The sequence below is a fragment of the Argiope bruennichi genome, chromosome 11 (genome assembly GCF_947563725.1).
Source record: "Argiope bruennichi chromosome 11, qqArgBrue1.1, whole genome shotgun sequence".
Taxonomy (NCBI): domain Eukaryota; kingdom Metazoa; phylum Arthropoda; class Arachnida; order Araneae; family Araneidae; genus Argiope; species Argiope bruennichi.
In genome coordinates this window covers 79,217,209-79,231,773 of record NC_079161.1, presented here as the reverse complement: position 1 = coordinate 79,231,773, position 14,565 = coordinate 79,217,209, and the positions used below count along the sequence as shown (strand labels likewise).

The 14,565-nt window shown below is 30.3% G+C and overlaps 2 long non-coding RNA genes across 2 annotated transcripts in view; one reads left to right on the top strand and one right to left on the bottom strand.

The window, feature by feature from the left end:
- Positions 1-9,844, top strand: part of LOC129957615 (uncharacterized) — a 53,938-nt gene extending 44,094 nt beyond the window's left edge. Inside the window, exon 3 of the long non-coding RNA XR_008782794.1 lies at positions 9,628-9,844. This is a non-coding gene — a long non-coding RNA (uncharacterized LOC129957615). The remainder of the gene's footprint in view (positions 1-9,627) is intronic.
- Positions 1-14,565, bottom strand: part of LOC129957614 (uncharacterized) — a 269,845-nt gene that overhangs the window by 86,639 nt on the left and 168,641 nt on the right. The window lies entirely within an intron of this gene.

The following is a 14,565-nucleotide window of genomic DNA, read 5'->3' as shown; positions in this document are numbered from 1 at the left end:
AAATCTTTTTTGATGTCCTTATACTCGAGGCAGATACGAAAAATCTCTTTCACTCTCTGATGCGAGACGACTGAAAATTCAAAGAAAGGGGAGGGAGAATTCTGGCTGCTTCCAACGGGGGTGTTTAATGTGGGGTTGACCCCTGACCTTTCGACTGCAGTGATTCGTTTCTCTGTCGTGAGAAATGGCTCTTTCATTTGGTCTTGTATTTCGTTGCCAGTTGCAAAAATGAAATCTAAATGTTTCGTTTTTGGTTTTTGAAATAAAATGGTAGTATAAAGACGTCTAGAGAAATGGATCTTCAGACTGGAGATCTGCGATAGAGTTTCTTAAAAATATTTTAAAAATTGGTTATTATTATTAATTAAAAAATAGAGCATACTTTTATTATTCAAAGAAGTATCAGATGTTCTAGAGAAGAAAAGAGCTAGCCTCTTATATAGACCGCTTAAATAATTTTTAATCCATAATTATTGGAGAACATTTTAAATATAAAAAAATTAGTAACATATTCTTACTGTTTATTTATATGCAATAAATGAATAAATAAATTTAACATTTTAATTCAATTTGTATTTAGATTCATGACCAGTAGAGCCATCTTTTGGTAAATCTGAAACAAAAATAAACTAGAATATCTATAATGTATATAATAATGTATTATAATTTAGAAACAAATATTAAAAAATAATTAAAGCATTAAAAAATCTTTAATTATTAACACTAATAGCTGGGATTTTTAAAAAATGTAAAAGTTTTCTTAGATTAAATCTATAATCTTAGAATATGCAAAAAAAACTTATATATTTTTATGTATTATAGTGTTATATAGTGTATTAAAGTACTATATAACACTATATGTTTTTAAAAAACTCATTCTTTTGCTAAATTTTTATTTTCTTCACAACATTACATGGACAAAAACAGGAATTTATTTAAGGTTTGACAATCTCTATGGCAATAAAATACATAATTTATTAATTAAAACGAAATGAAGAAATCTTAAATAACTAATTGAATTCTATTCATTTTTCAAAAAATACTTGCTGAAATTTACAATATATATTTTTGCACAAATATTTTGTCTTCATTTTGAAATTCTCATAGTAATATTAAAAAAACATTCCATGCTATATAAAGCTTTTGTTTATTCGATTATTTCTAATAAAATTTATTCGAAAAGTTAAAATCTACATTTCCTTTGCAAGAATTTGTTGCAAAAATTCATTTTAAAGAAATATGACACAATAAAATTGCTCTCTAAAAAGAGCTAAAGTCATGTCGTTAATTTTCATTAATTAAAGATTGAACCCATCCAAAACCAGCAACGATGCGAGAGAGAATCGTTTGAAAGAAGATAGCCTCAATTTTTACCCATTTTGAATACTGACACGTTCCGTAAAGAGACACCTGGTGGAGAAAAGGATCAGATTAGAATGGCACAAAGTGAATTTTTTTTGCTTGCCATTTTTCTTTTTGAGTGGCCGCGTAAATCACAAGTTAATTGCCCTGATTTCTTCTTTTCTTTTTCCCATCTTCTTTGGTTATTGAATTATTGAGCAGTTTAGCTAAATTTCATGAACTAAAGTCGAAAATTGTTTTAAAATGAGCTTCGGTGAATTATTTTTTATGCATGTTCTTTTGGAATTTTCAATATATCTCTTCTCTGACCTTATAGAATCTCATTTTTCAAATGCATTTATCATATATTAGAAAAAGTGAAGCTCCCTTATTGTTTAGTTATTTTAACCCTTTAAAGGGCCATTTTTTTCTTGTCATATTATGTTAAAATATTTTTAGTCTTGAAATTAGAATAAGAAAAGGGATTCATTTATCTTATTAGATAAATTTAATTTGATTCATTAATTAATTTGGTTCATTAATAATTAAGTAACAAATCAAGAGAAATCATTTTGTCTGAGATAAAGAACTGAAGCATCTAAGTTTCTGACTTACTAAAAAAATATGTCAGAACTTATGCCAACCTACATCATTTCATACAAAGATTGATAAATTGGTGGGAATCATGCTTCTCCCGGCCCTAGAAAGGATTAAGAGAAAATTATACCATTGTAAATATTAAAAAAATGGTCATTTTAGAAAGATTTATCTATAGAAATAATAAGGCATAAAAACATAAAAATTATTTTAAAAAAAGTATAAAAAATTAATCTTTTTAAAAGATTTTTTTCATCTACCGACAAGCATCTATATTCGTGGCTTTGTCTGTATTTGTTTTATATATCTAATCATTGTATCAATTTACTCTAATCTTGGTCCTATAACTAAATGTAAACCGCTAGAGATAATAGAGATTAAGCCACTAGAGATAATTATATAATTATGATATGTAATTTTAGATACTTATATAATTTTATGTGATTTGAATTAATAAATATACATGAAAAAAAGTTTTTAAATCATACATGTCCTCCATCATATTTAGTAAAACATATTTGACGCAATGGAATTCCATACAAAATAATTTATCTTTTTTTATGATTCAAATTAATCAAGTATGAAATGTTAAAAATCACCAGTTTATGCGAATTATAGCTGAAATGGTAGTATCCTTAATGGATTGTTTGTAATTCGAAATTATACATGTTCGTATTATTTTTTTAATGTTCCTGGAAATAAATTTATATATGCCCAATATTTAATCTATAAACCGGAAAATTAAAGCATGAAACAATAGTGTTTATAAGCGCATGATTAGGGAAACATTTTTTTCTTAATAAGACTAATAGGATCGGGGCATCATGTAAAAGGCAAGAACTCGATAATTTCTGGAAATACATTTAATCGCATACACAATACATCAATCATACACAATACATCAATCATTACTTCATTTAAAGTATTTATCCAATTGGAACCATATGTTTATCCTTAATGTTTTAGAAATTAGCTATTGGACCCTCTACCCTTCCCTTTCTTATAAATATGAAAAAACAAAATATGTATTATTTTAGTACGTCTCATACGATTTTTGAATTCTTATATTCGACTCCTTAAGATGACTTAAAACCCTTAAAAGCAATTTGAATGATATCACTGTAGAACATTTTGGAAATTAATTAAATTTAGACAAAATAGCTATGCAGCCATAAATTTTATATCTTTAAAGAATTTTTTTTTGGTCATGTGCTTTAAAATTATGATTGAAAAAAAATCTAGCCGTATTTTAACAATTTCAATTTGCCAAGTATTATTTGTAAAATCCTTCTAGGTGATAAGAAATATGGGCGTCAAATATTGCCTCACTGAAAAGTGGCAGGCTACTCTCCATGGCTGAATGGTCAAAGCATTGGTCTCTTAAGCAAGAGATCGCAAGTTCGAATCCCGCTAGAGACAATGCGATTTACTGTTTGTGTAAATATTTAGTTCCTTGGTTTTATGTTTTCCTTAATTTCATGTTCCAGAAGATTCTGGACCTTTCTTTAGTTTACCAGACAAGTGTTCTGGACTTTTCTTACTGTCTCCAGAAAAGTATTCTGGGACTTTCCCTGCTAGTATAAAAGCAGATGATTTGTCAGTCACTCTGTTCTCTGTTCCGAGTTGAGTTAATAAAGTGGTTTAGCTCTACTTCTTTTGTGTGTCATTGAGTTCCACACTAAAGAACCTACGTGACATTATTGTTGAATTCAAAGGAGTATGGAACTGTGTAAGATTCAAATAAACAAATATACATTTAATTTTATATATTTAAATTCAAATTAACGATTTTTTCATTCTATCATCCTCATTATTTATGAAATATCTATTTATATAGTGGAGTCTGTTACCTGAAAATTTTCGACCAGCAAGTAACAAAATCTAATCGTTCATTTCGAATAATTAACAAAAAACGTCTCCAAAATTCGCAACGGAGGGAGATATGAATGTAAAAAAAAAGATAGTGTATTTTTTCTTCCCGACGTCGAGTACCTGCACGTTATGTAAAGCGACATCTGGTGGTAAGAAGGATCTAATTAAGATGATACAAAAGGTGCATCTGCTCCTCCTTTCTTTCCCTTAACAAATGGTGACGTAAATTATCACTTAATTGCCTCCATTTTCCGTTTTTTTTTTCAAGTAAAAAATCGGACAGTAACTAAATTTTGTGAAAAGAATTCTTAAATGGCTCTTAAATCACCATTACTTTTTACATGTAATATAACTATTTTTTATACATTTTATGTTTTTTCTCTATACTAAGATAAATAATTTTTTTGTGGTATTCCTTGTAGTTCAATACATTTTTATTATTAGATTAGAATCATATAATTTTTCAGATCAGAAATATGAAATAAATTATAATAACTAAATTATTTTCTTTGAAAAAAATATAAAACGAGGTGTATTTTGCCAATAATCAAAGTTTGGAGTGAATGATGACTCAGTAATTTGAGGTTATTTATGTGTTATTAAGAATTACTCTGTATTTTATTTAATTACTTGTTTCATTATCTTTAATGACCAAAATTAGAACATAATATATTGCCATTCAAATCGTCGTTAAATATTAATTAGGCTAATTATTTTAATGAGTTCATTCTCAAACAGTAAAAGACAGACCTTTACTATATTTTATATATCATGTGTATGTGTCTGAGTGCGCGCGTGGGCATAATATTTCTAGTTGTTTTTATCTTAAATTAGTTAGTATGTTCTTATTTCTTGATCCAGTTCCTTTTTTTTTATTTATTTAATTCCACACGCACTCAAGAAAACTGCTGTCTTAAGCATTTTCTCACGCTCCGAGCTAAATGATAAAAATTCCACACAGTTACATATATTTTTTAAAAGATACCTAAGATTCCCATGCCTAAGCCGATACGTGAAAAAGAAATTCCTATCCGAATTTCATAGTAAAATTACTGAAAGGAAAAAGTTCTGTCTCTTTTGCTCTAGTGTAACTATGTAGACTGATGCATCTCTTATCGCTTTTTCTTTATACAAATTATGATTCCGGTGGTGAATTAAATCAAAGTTAAAATTTCAAAAGTTTTTTTTTCGACCACGCTTTTGCACAATTATGTTTACACACACACACATTTATATAATGATATCTAATAATTAATTTACGTTCTTGCTGGAGTTATTTTCTTAATCATTCGGACTCCGGCTTCAGGGCAATTTTAACTTCTGTATTCCGACGGCGAATGTTTTTTTTACACAAAATCGAAATACTATGTCCGCAAATTCTTTTCAGAAACTATACAAGTTCGAAACACTTTCTAGCTATCTCTCTTTCTGGATTCCTAATCGGTTCTCCCCACTTTTTCGTTATGAGCTTTAAAAAGGAATCTTAATAACAAATAAAAATTTATTTTCTTAAATCATGAGGGATAAAAGTTGAAGAATTCAGAGCCAGCATATTCAAAGAATATTTTGCAGGCATACAGGCACGCACACACACAAATATTATATACAAAGTGCTAGATTTCTTCAAAGGGGTCAGAATAAGACTGCAATTATTTCATGTTTTCTGCCATAACTTCAAGGCATATCATTATAAAAAGGTTATTTTTACATCAACTTAAAACTTTTAAAAATTAGCTTTTCAGTGATATCTCATTTCTTGCAACTATTTCTCTAATTTTAATAGCTTTATCAACTACTTATATCAGTCAAATTCTGGGGATTTTTATAACATTGACATGAATTATTCATCTTGGATTTGCTCATAGCAACACTGACACCATTTACGTCATTGGCTACTCTCTATGTTCAATATGAACAGCTGTGATATGATTGGTTAGGATCCAGCTGAAATAAAGAGTCTCTTAGGAAGCGATCAGGTATCACCCATACGTGCAGCGCCATCTACCATGTCTGGCGACCATTTCCAACCGCTCATTTCCAAGTTGCTCTTAAACATCTAAATATGCCTTGCAAGTCTTAGAAAGTTTTAACCTGGTGTTGAAACAGCATATATATCAAACCATGCATCCAATATCATGAAACTTGCGGGTTCTTCTGTTGGTCAAGATGACTTTGAAGCACCGAGGTGGAACTCAGATAGAAATCAGAATTAGTTCTGAATTTTGGAGAGAAGTATAACTTACATCCCTGGATGTATTTTAGGAAAAGCGAGTTTCGCTCGGATAAACAGATGCATTCATTTTAATGCTATCAGCGAAAAATTCGTTACCAATAATCTCAGTCTACCAGTTTTTTAATAAGTCACGAGTACTGCAAAAAATATAATTTTAATAAAATATTTTCATCCTTTCATAGTTCTTAGGCTTTCTACAGTACAACGCTTCATGTCTTTCTACTTTCTCATTTACATAGTATAGAAATAGCAGCCATCAAAAAAACGTTTCAAACCTACTTGAATTCGAAAAACACGATTTTGGAAAATGTCCGTCTGTCTTACTGTCTGTGATAAGGTTCTCAAAAACGCCTTCAGTTAGACTGTTGAAATTTGATATGTAGTATTTGCCCCAAATGTGCAGATTTCTATCAAATTTAGTGCAAAATCCCTTCAAAGGAAATCCATCTGTCAGCAGTTTGGATATAAGTTATGATAACTAAAAAACGGAGAGAGCTAGATATATAAGATATTGTACATAGATTAAACATCTATAGTGAAGAAGCCTATCACATTTTGTAGCCAAATCCTGCAAAGGATTAACCGTATTTGGGTTTGTGGGTAAAAAGAAAAAGCAATCGCATGAATATATATCAAATTTGTTAAGGAATTTTAGGATTACAAGTGCAGCTTTGTGCCAAATCTTTGTTTCAATCGGTTTGGGAAGATTTCTAAGACTCAAATTCGGTTTTTGGGTACTTTGAACCGCATGTCAAAATTTATTCGCCAAAAACCGCGCCAAGAATGACGCGATAGATTCTGTAAAAATGCCCAATTCACGCCAAAGTATAATGTTTCGTAACTATTGTATGCCAATGCCATACAAAGAATTCTCTGTCTTGGCAAATGTATTAGAGAATATGCGAGAAAGTTTTAAGGAAACCACTGCCGCTAACTATATAGTTGGGGAGATTCTTTATTAACCCTTTAAAGGGCCATTTTTTTCTAGTCATATTATGTTAAAATATTTTTAGGCTTGAAATTAGAATAAGAAAAGGGATTCATTTAGCTTGTTAGATAAATTTAATTTGATTGATTAATTAATTTGGCTCATTAATAATTAAGTGACAAACCAAGACACATCATTTTGTGTGAAATAAAGAACTGAAGCATTTGAAGTTTCTGTCTTTCTAAAAAAATTTGTCAGAACTTATGCTAACCTGCATCATTTCATACAAAGATTGATAAATTTGGTGGGAAGCATACTTCCCACGGCTCCAGAAAGGGTTAATAGGTGTGAAAGTTAAAGTACATGCAATGTGTTTAAACACAAAAGCAAAAAAAAAAACAATTATTATTATTATTATTGCCACTAACTACGACAAAAAAGTGATTGTTTACAAATATATAGATAATAAAATTTCTATAGCAGACGATTTTTTTTTTATTTCTGATAAACTTTATACTCATTTAAAAAGGGAGAAATATTAATACTTTAAATCTCACGAAATATTTTTATTTCTAATCTTGATATTTTTATGTCAGATACATTTTAAATATAACTCAATCTTATTGCATTAATAACACTTATAATGAAATAATTTAGATTGTGTATGGACATATAATTTCCTATGGCCACAAATATCCAATATATAAAGTTCTGCAGCTTTACATATTTTTTATAAAGAAAATTGCTATATCAGAGCAGACTGAGTTACGCTGATCTTATGCAACTGAATACATAAGCTTCGTTACCAATTTATAAATTCAAAGAGTCATTGTTTAAGTCAGAGTAATAATTTTGAAATTTCATCAGACAATGATAATATATTAATCGGATTGGATTGGAAAGCTTTTAAATTTTGTATCCTCCATTTCAGACCTTCATTCAAAGCATTCGCTGGCTCAAATGACTAAATAAATTTAATTATATTTCTCTATGCTAGCTGCTGAGCTTCTAAACCTAATTACTAACGTAATTACGATTCTAGGAAAATAAAAGTGGCAACTATATAGCTAGATCAATACCAGGCTTTGATTCAGAGAATCGTGGCAGAATCGTCCCAGCAGACGATAAAATAAAACTTCTTGTTTATTTACCAAACGAAAATCTGTTGAGTATAGAATTAATTATAAATCTCGTGGTATTTTTATCGTCGAATTCACAGTTTTTGTAAGGAACTATTTGATATATATTAATTTTAAAGTAAAATCCACTATTGTAAAAAGTATTATAATACACAAAATCCAAAACTTTTTTTTTCAGATTTTTATTACTTTAGTTTCTTTTTTTGCTTAGATTCCATGTCGCCGTTACTTAAAAAACTGATAATACCCGTGAATACAGTTTTCAATATTTACTTTAATTAAAAAATTTGAGATCATTAATCCGAATCCTTAGGATATGATAATTTTTTTGAGGTTGATTACCTAAAACACTGTAATTTATGCACAACTATATTTGCCGGGTGCGGCATAAATTCGTCCAAACTTCCAAAAATTATAATAAAAAAAAGTAATGCTTGAAAAAAATTGCGGTTTGCGGGAATATGTTCAGAGAGCCTTTGGATTTTGTTATTTCCATTAAAAAAAGTTTATTTAAAAAATGACCGATAGATGGCGCTCTCACATCATACCGAGATGGTTTATGCAAATCAGCATAGATATAAAACCCAAGGCTGCAAATGGATCTGTCATTCGACGCCAGTAGCATGCTATCGCTACCGGATCGAGCATTAGCAGAACGCTATCTTAGGCTTTTGCGTGACCACGTTATGCCTGCTTTTCAGCAAAGACGTGCATTATCTTCGTCACCTTCATGCAAGATGGTGCTCCGCCCCACGTTGCTAGTTTCGTTAAAACGCTCCTCCTAGACACATTCACTGAGTGATACGCCGGGAATGTAAAAATGAGTGGCCCTCACGATCGCTAGATCTTTCTCCAGCGGACTTTTGGTTGTGGGCGTACCAAAAGTCTCGTGTCTACTGGAGGTCTCCTGCCACTTTGATGAAACTGAAAGATGCCATTCAATTGGACGTTGGTGGCATCGATGCCAACATCTTACAAGCCTCACTTGCTTAATACCTTGTAGTGACGGTCATGTTGAGCATCTTTTGCTTTAAAATAAAATGTACTATAATGTTACTGTGCTGTGTTTTCCTGATTTGCATAAACCGTCTCGGTATGACGTATGAGCGCCATCTATCGGTCATTTTTTAAATAAACTTTTTTTAATGGAAATAACAAAATCCAAAGGCTCTCTGAACATATTGCCTCAAACCGCAATTTTTTCGAGCATTACTTTTTTTTATTGTGATTTTTTGAAGTTTGCACGAATTTATGCCGCACCCGGTATATTACACTATTTAAGAAAGAATGCAACTGTCCATTCTTTGCCACCGTCATCTTCAGTTTGTGTCTTTCAACAATGTTTATATATATATAATCTCACGTATATGGCACAAAAATCGTTCTTATTACTTATTACTTATCGAATTATCTTATTACTTATCGAATGGCAACATTCAAAAGTTAACAAGCAATAATTAGAACGTGCAGACTCCTTCACTGAATGATTTAACTGCTGCATTCATTCCTTCGCTTAGTAAAAGGGAAGATATAACTCGAATGGATTGGCGAGAATTCTCTCCTGATTTAAATGCCATAGAACATGTGTGGGATGCTTTTGGGAGACACCTTGCGGTACGATGACATCCTCCAGGAAACACGCAACAACTGAAACAGGAAGGAATGCGTATTCTTACCTCAAGAACTGTTGGGCAGTCTGGTACTGAGTATGGAGAGACGATGCGAAGCAACCATTACAATAAGGGAAAGGCATATCCCATATTAAGGGACATCTGCTTGTTGTTTTTCCTCTTGGACAGACAATCATATGTAGCGATACTATAATTCAATAAAGTCTTTTTTTTTTCCTTTGATTCCATACTATATGCATTGTATTCATTTTTCTCACCTATGCTTTCGTCATCATTTAAGTATAAAATGCTACCACTCATTTTTGAATTTCATGTCTCTCGGAGGATTTCTCGTGGAGTTATTACAAAGAAAGCACCTATTGCTTAAGTTTTACATACCGGTGTAATAAAACTACGCAATTCTAGAAATGCTAGGAAGACAGCTCCCGTATAACTAAAACTGCCATTCAGACAGAGTACATAAAAACAAAGAATTTGATAAAAATATGCGTCGAAATTCAATCGAATTCGAAAACAGGCTTAATTTAATGAAAATTAACTTAACTTAATAGGAAGTCATTCTAACTTGCTTACGGAAACTAATATTCATATATTTTTAAATTTTGTCTCGTAAGAACTATTTTTGAATTATCTTAAAATTCGGTCAATTGAATTTTATCGTGTGAGATTTCATTCAAATTAAAATTTTATCTTTAATTTTAATATTTTCTTTTCAAATTTAGTTTGTCACATAATCTGTTATCATTGCTTCTAATGCTATGATGAAATTCAAACACTGAATCACGGGTTTTTGCCAGTAATGAGATTAATATATATATTTTTCTAATTATTTGAATATCACCTCCAAAATAGGAAATTTCACTTCCACTTTTTATTCTGGTACATACACTTTTTAGTGAACAGATATGGCAACTTGTAGTAGACTAATTCATTTAAATTATAGTTTTTCAGTCTTTATCTATACTTATAATAAAGCTCAATGTGTGTGTGTGTGTGTGTGTGTGTGTGTTGGCGCTCTACAGGCCAGACCGTTTGACCTACAGCTACCAAATTTGGTACATGTATACCTTGGAGGTTGGGAATGTGCACCTGGGGTTTCTTTTTTCGAATTTTTAATTATAATTTTAATTATTAATTAAAAACTAACTTTCCCGCCAAAAAAATCTTCCATTTTTCCCAACGCCAACTTTTCCGCCAAAAAAATCTTCCATATTCCCCACCGCCAAATGAGAAAGGCTTCAATTTTTTTTTTCTTCCAACAGTAATGAGGCTAGGGTTAAAATTTTTCGGCGGATTATTTCAATCGATTCTGTTTATTTTCTTAATGTATGATGCATTTAAAATGAAACATTGTTAACTAATCGATCTTTCAGATTCATTCTGAAGTACTTTTGAATTAAAATAAAACAGAATAAAGGAAATTAAAAATTTCTAATCCGCATAGCGTTACCCCAACTGGCGTAGAAAAAATCACGTATTTGCGTTACGTAACTGCGGAAGAAAATTCACGCATGCGCATTCTGTTCTGATTGTTGCCATGACAACCGTTATCAATGGACGATTTAAATTATTTTTGAGTTAGTCGCATGCTTTTGAAAGTAAATTGTATTTATGCTAGTTATATATTTTTTGTATATGCTTATAGTTTTAAGTACATCGTTTTTTAAGTAGTTTTTTTAAAACCTGTTTTCAACCGTTTATTTTAAACGATTCGTTTTATTTTCTTAGTGTTTGATGCATTTAAATTTAAACATTGTTAATTAATCGATCTGCTCATAATGAATCTAAGAAAATTTTGTTGACAAACTCTTGAGATATTACATAAATTAAAAAAGATATTCTTTAGTGGCCATAAAGTTTAAACGCTCAGTGACTCTATTATCAGTAATCATATTATTAAAAAATGCTTTGTTTCAGTAAAAAATATTATTATATTAATTGAAGATAAATTATTTCCACTTTAATTTAAAGCATAAATTCTACGGGTGCTAACAGAAAATGAGAGATACATATTACGTTATGACTGAAGGCCTTTATAATATTATGAATGAATTATATGAGAATCAAAATTTGAAGTTTTAAAATATTTTGATGAAGAAGCTATTAAAGTAGAAATTGTATAAAGTATTTAATTATTTAAATTTTAACGAACATTAAGATTGGCGAACCGGCTGGTCGCCAAAGGCGGCTAGTTAATAATAAGTTGAAATTTTTAATTTCATTAATAATTTTGCAATCATCATAAATATGGCGTTCTTTTATAAATATATATTAATATGTTTCATTATTTAGAAAAAATAATGAAACACTGTTACACTTCGCAAATTTCTTTTTATTTGAATAATTCTAGCTGATAGATTTTTTTGAAAAAGGTATTGCCATTAGATTTGAATCTTTCTAAGCAATAATTAATGAAATTTAGCATTAGATTTAATACTAATAAGATCAAATGGTTATCGAAAGTTTTGCCAACTTGGCGTGCAAATGTACTATATTTAAAATCTAATCGGTATATTAAAGATTTTTCTAGATGACGATTTAAAAAAAGAAAGTTACTCTTTTAGATAATTTTGTTTAAATTTTTTAAACATATTATTCGTTATTACAATATATATATATATATATATATATATATATATATATATATATATATATATATATATATATATATATATATATATATATATATATATGTGTAACATAATTTTGGTTGAAGCAGAATGCAGGTTTGAAGACGTAGACGAGACGTTGTATTTTTAATTTCGTTTTATTCTCTTCCGGGTGGCAGGCATGATTATTTACAAGAAGGAGCAGTGCGACACAAAAGCAGAAGTAAAGAAGGGAAGAAATAAATGATCACTAGTCTTATATAACTTGGGATTTCCGGCCACGCGCCAATTTAATACACGTTTTGACCTTTGACACCTTGGCAAGGGCACCGAAGGGATCACTTTCATTTGATACGTAAATTGATTCCGCAGTAATTTTTACACAGCTTGAGTTGAATTATTAAGTGGAATGAGATCAGGAAATAAGAGAATGTTTTACTATGGGCTAAATTAAGAGTTTAAAGTATCATTACACACACACACGCACACACACACACACACACACACACACACATATATATATATATATATATATATATATATATATATATATATATAATGACGTCGTTTGTTTGAAACTTTTCCCGTTAGTTAGTTTTTTGATGTTCAGTTTGTCCAAATATTGTTGTTGTTTTTTGTTGTTGTTGTTGTTCTCCTTATAAAAGTCTATACCTTATGATTGTATAATGGGATTAGGACAAAGAAGGTGAAGTATGAAAACTCTAATATCAAAGCAAGATCTCAAGAATGAAACGTCTATCTTGCTCAGTTTTTTTTTAATATTATTTATTTTGTATTGTGTTTCTTGACCTTCTATTGCACGCAATAGAAGATCACGCCTAGTTCAGAAAGATCACGTGATCGCAATGGGACAATGGCAAATAATTGTCCTGATGAGACAATTATTTGCTATTACCCCTTTTGGGTCAGGTAATCTTCCTGAGGTAGGCGTGACCTTCTATTGCTTACAATAGTTGGCTTAGTGTGAGCGCTGCTTTAGTATAACAGAGAAAACCGAATATAAATCTTTATTACTTGTATAGTACCCTAAAAAATCAATTATCTGATCGAACTAGCTAGTTGCCAAGGGCGGCTGGTATAACAAACAGGAATTTTCATGTATATTAAATCGGCATTATGGAATGAATGTTTGGAGGTGGAAGATTGGTATTTTGATTTCCCTAAACATTTTAAATATATAAATTTCTCAAACTATTTTTGTTTGACGAAATATATAAAAAGATATCATATTTTGTTCTTCCATCAAATTATTTCACTTAAATTCTCATGTTTCTCATAAACTAAATTTTATCTATATTTTTCTTAATCTTGTATTTAGAATCCTCCTTCTAAATTTCAACACCCTCCCCCTCCCCATTGATTTCTACTACAACCTTTTTAATAAATAACATGAAAAATATGTGGTGCAAATCTATTCAACCTTTAAAAAGTTGCAAATCCCTATGGTAGGAAAAAATAATTAGGCGTAGGGGAAAAGTTTCTCTTTCAGGAAACAAATAATAAAAAAAGTAGAATCCTGATGCAATTCATCCCATCCTTGCTACGTGGAGGAGGTTCTTCAAGAGTAATTCAGCAAACCTTAGATATCTACTTGGGAAAATACTTTTCCCTTTTATTTTCACTTCATTCTCTCCTGTCTTCTGTGACCTGCGTGAATAGGGTGAGAAATGTTACTTTCGAAGCATTACAAAGCCAGACTTTCGTAAAAAATTGTACCTACTCTTTACAACGGTTTCAAATAATTTAAACTTGTAGATAAAGATTAGTTCTATCTGCTTTTATAATAAAAATTATATTAAAGTATTTTAACATTTTTTTGAAATTTTTTTTTTTTTTATTGAAACGAAAAATGCACAATCAGATCTAAATACAGTTTGTCATTTAATCAAGGACTAATCAGGTCTAAATACAGTTTGTCATTTAATCAAGGACTAATCAGGTCTAGATATAGTTTGTCATTTTATCAAGGAATAAATAGGTTAAATATGTATTGTGTTGCCACTTATGGCACTTTGCAAACCCGCTGACAGTTATCTGTCAGCAATTAAGCCGAATGAGCGTCTCTTGTTTTTTCAGTAGTGTCATCTAGGGCCAAGAGTACGACTTAGCTACTCACATGTCACAATCCTTTTTACGAGGCTGACTTCATTCATGCATTTCATTCACTCATCCACAGATCGTAATTTAGACCTGA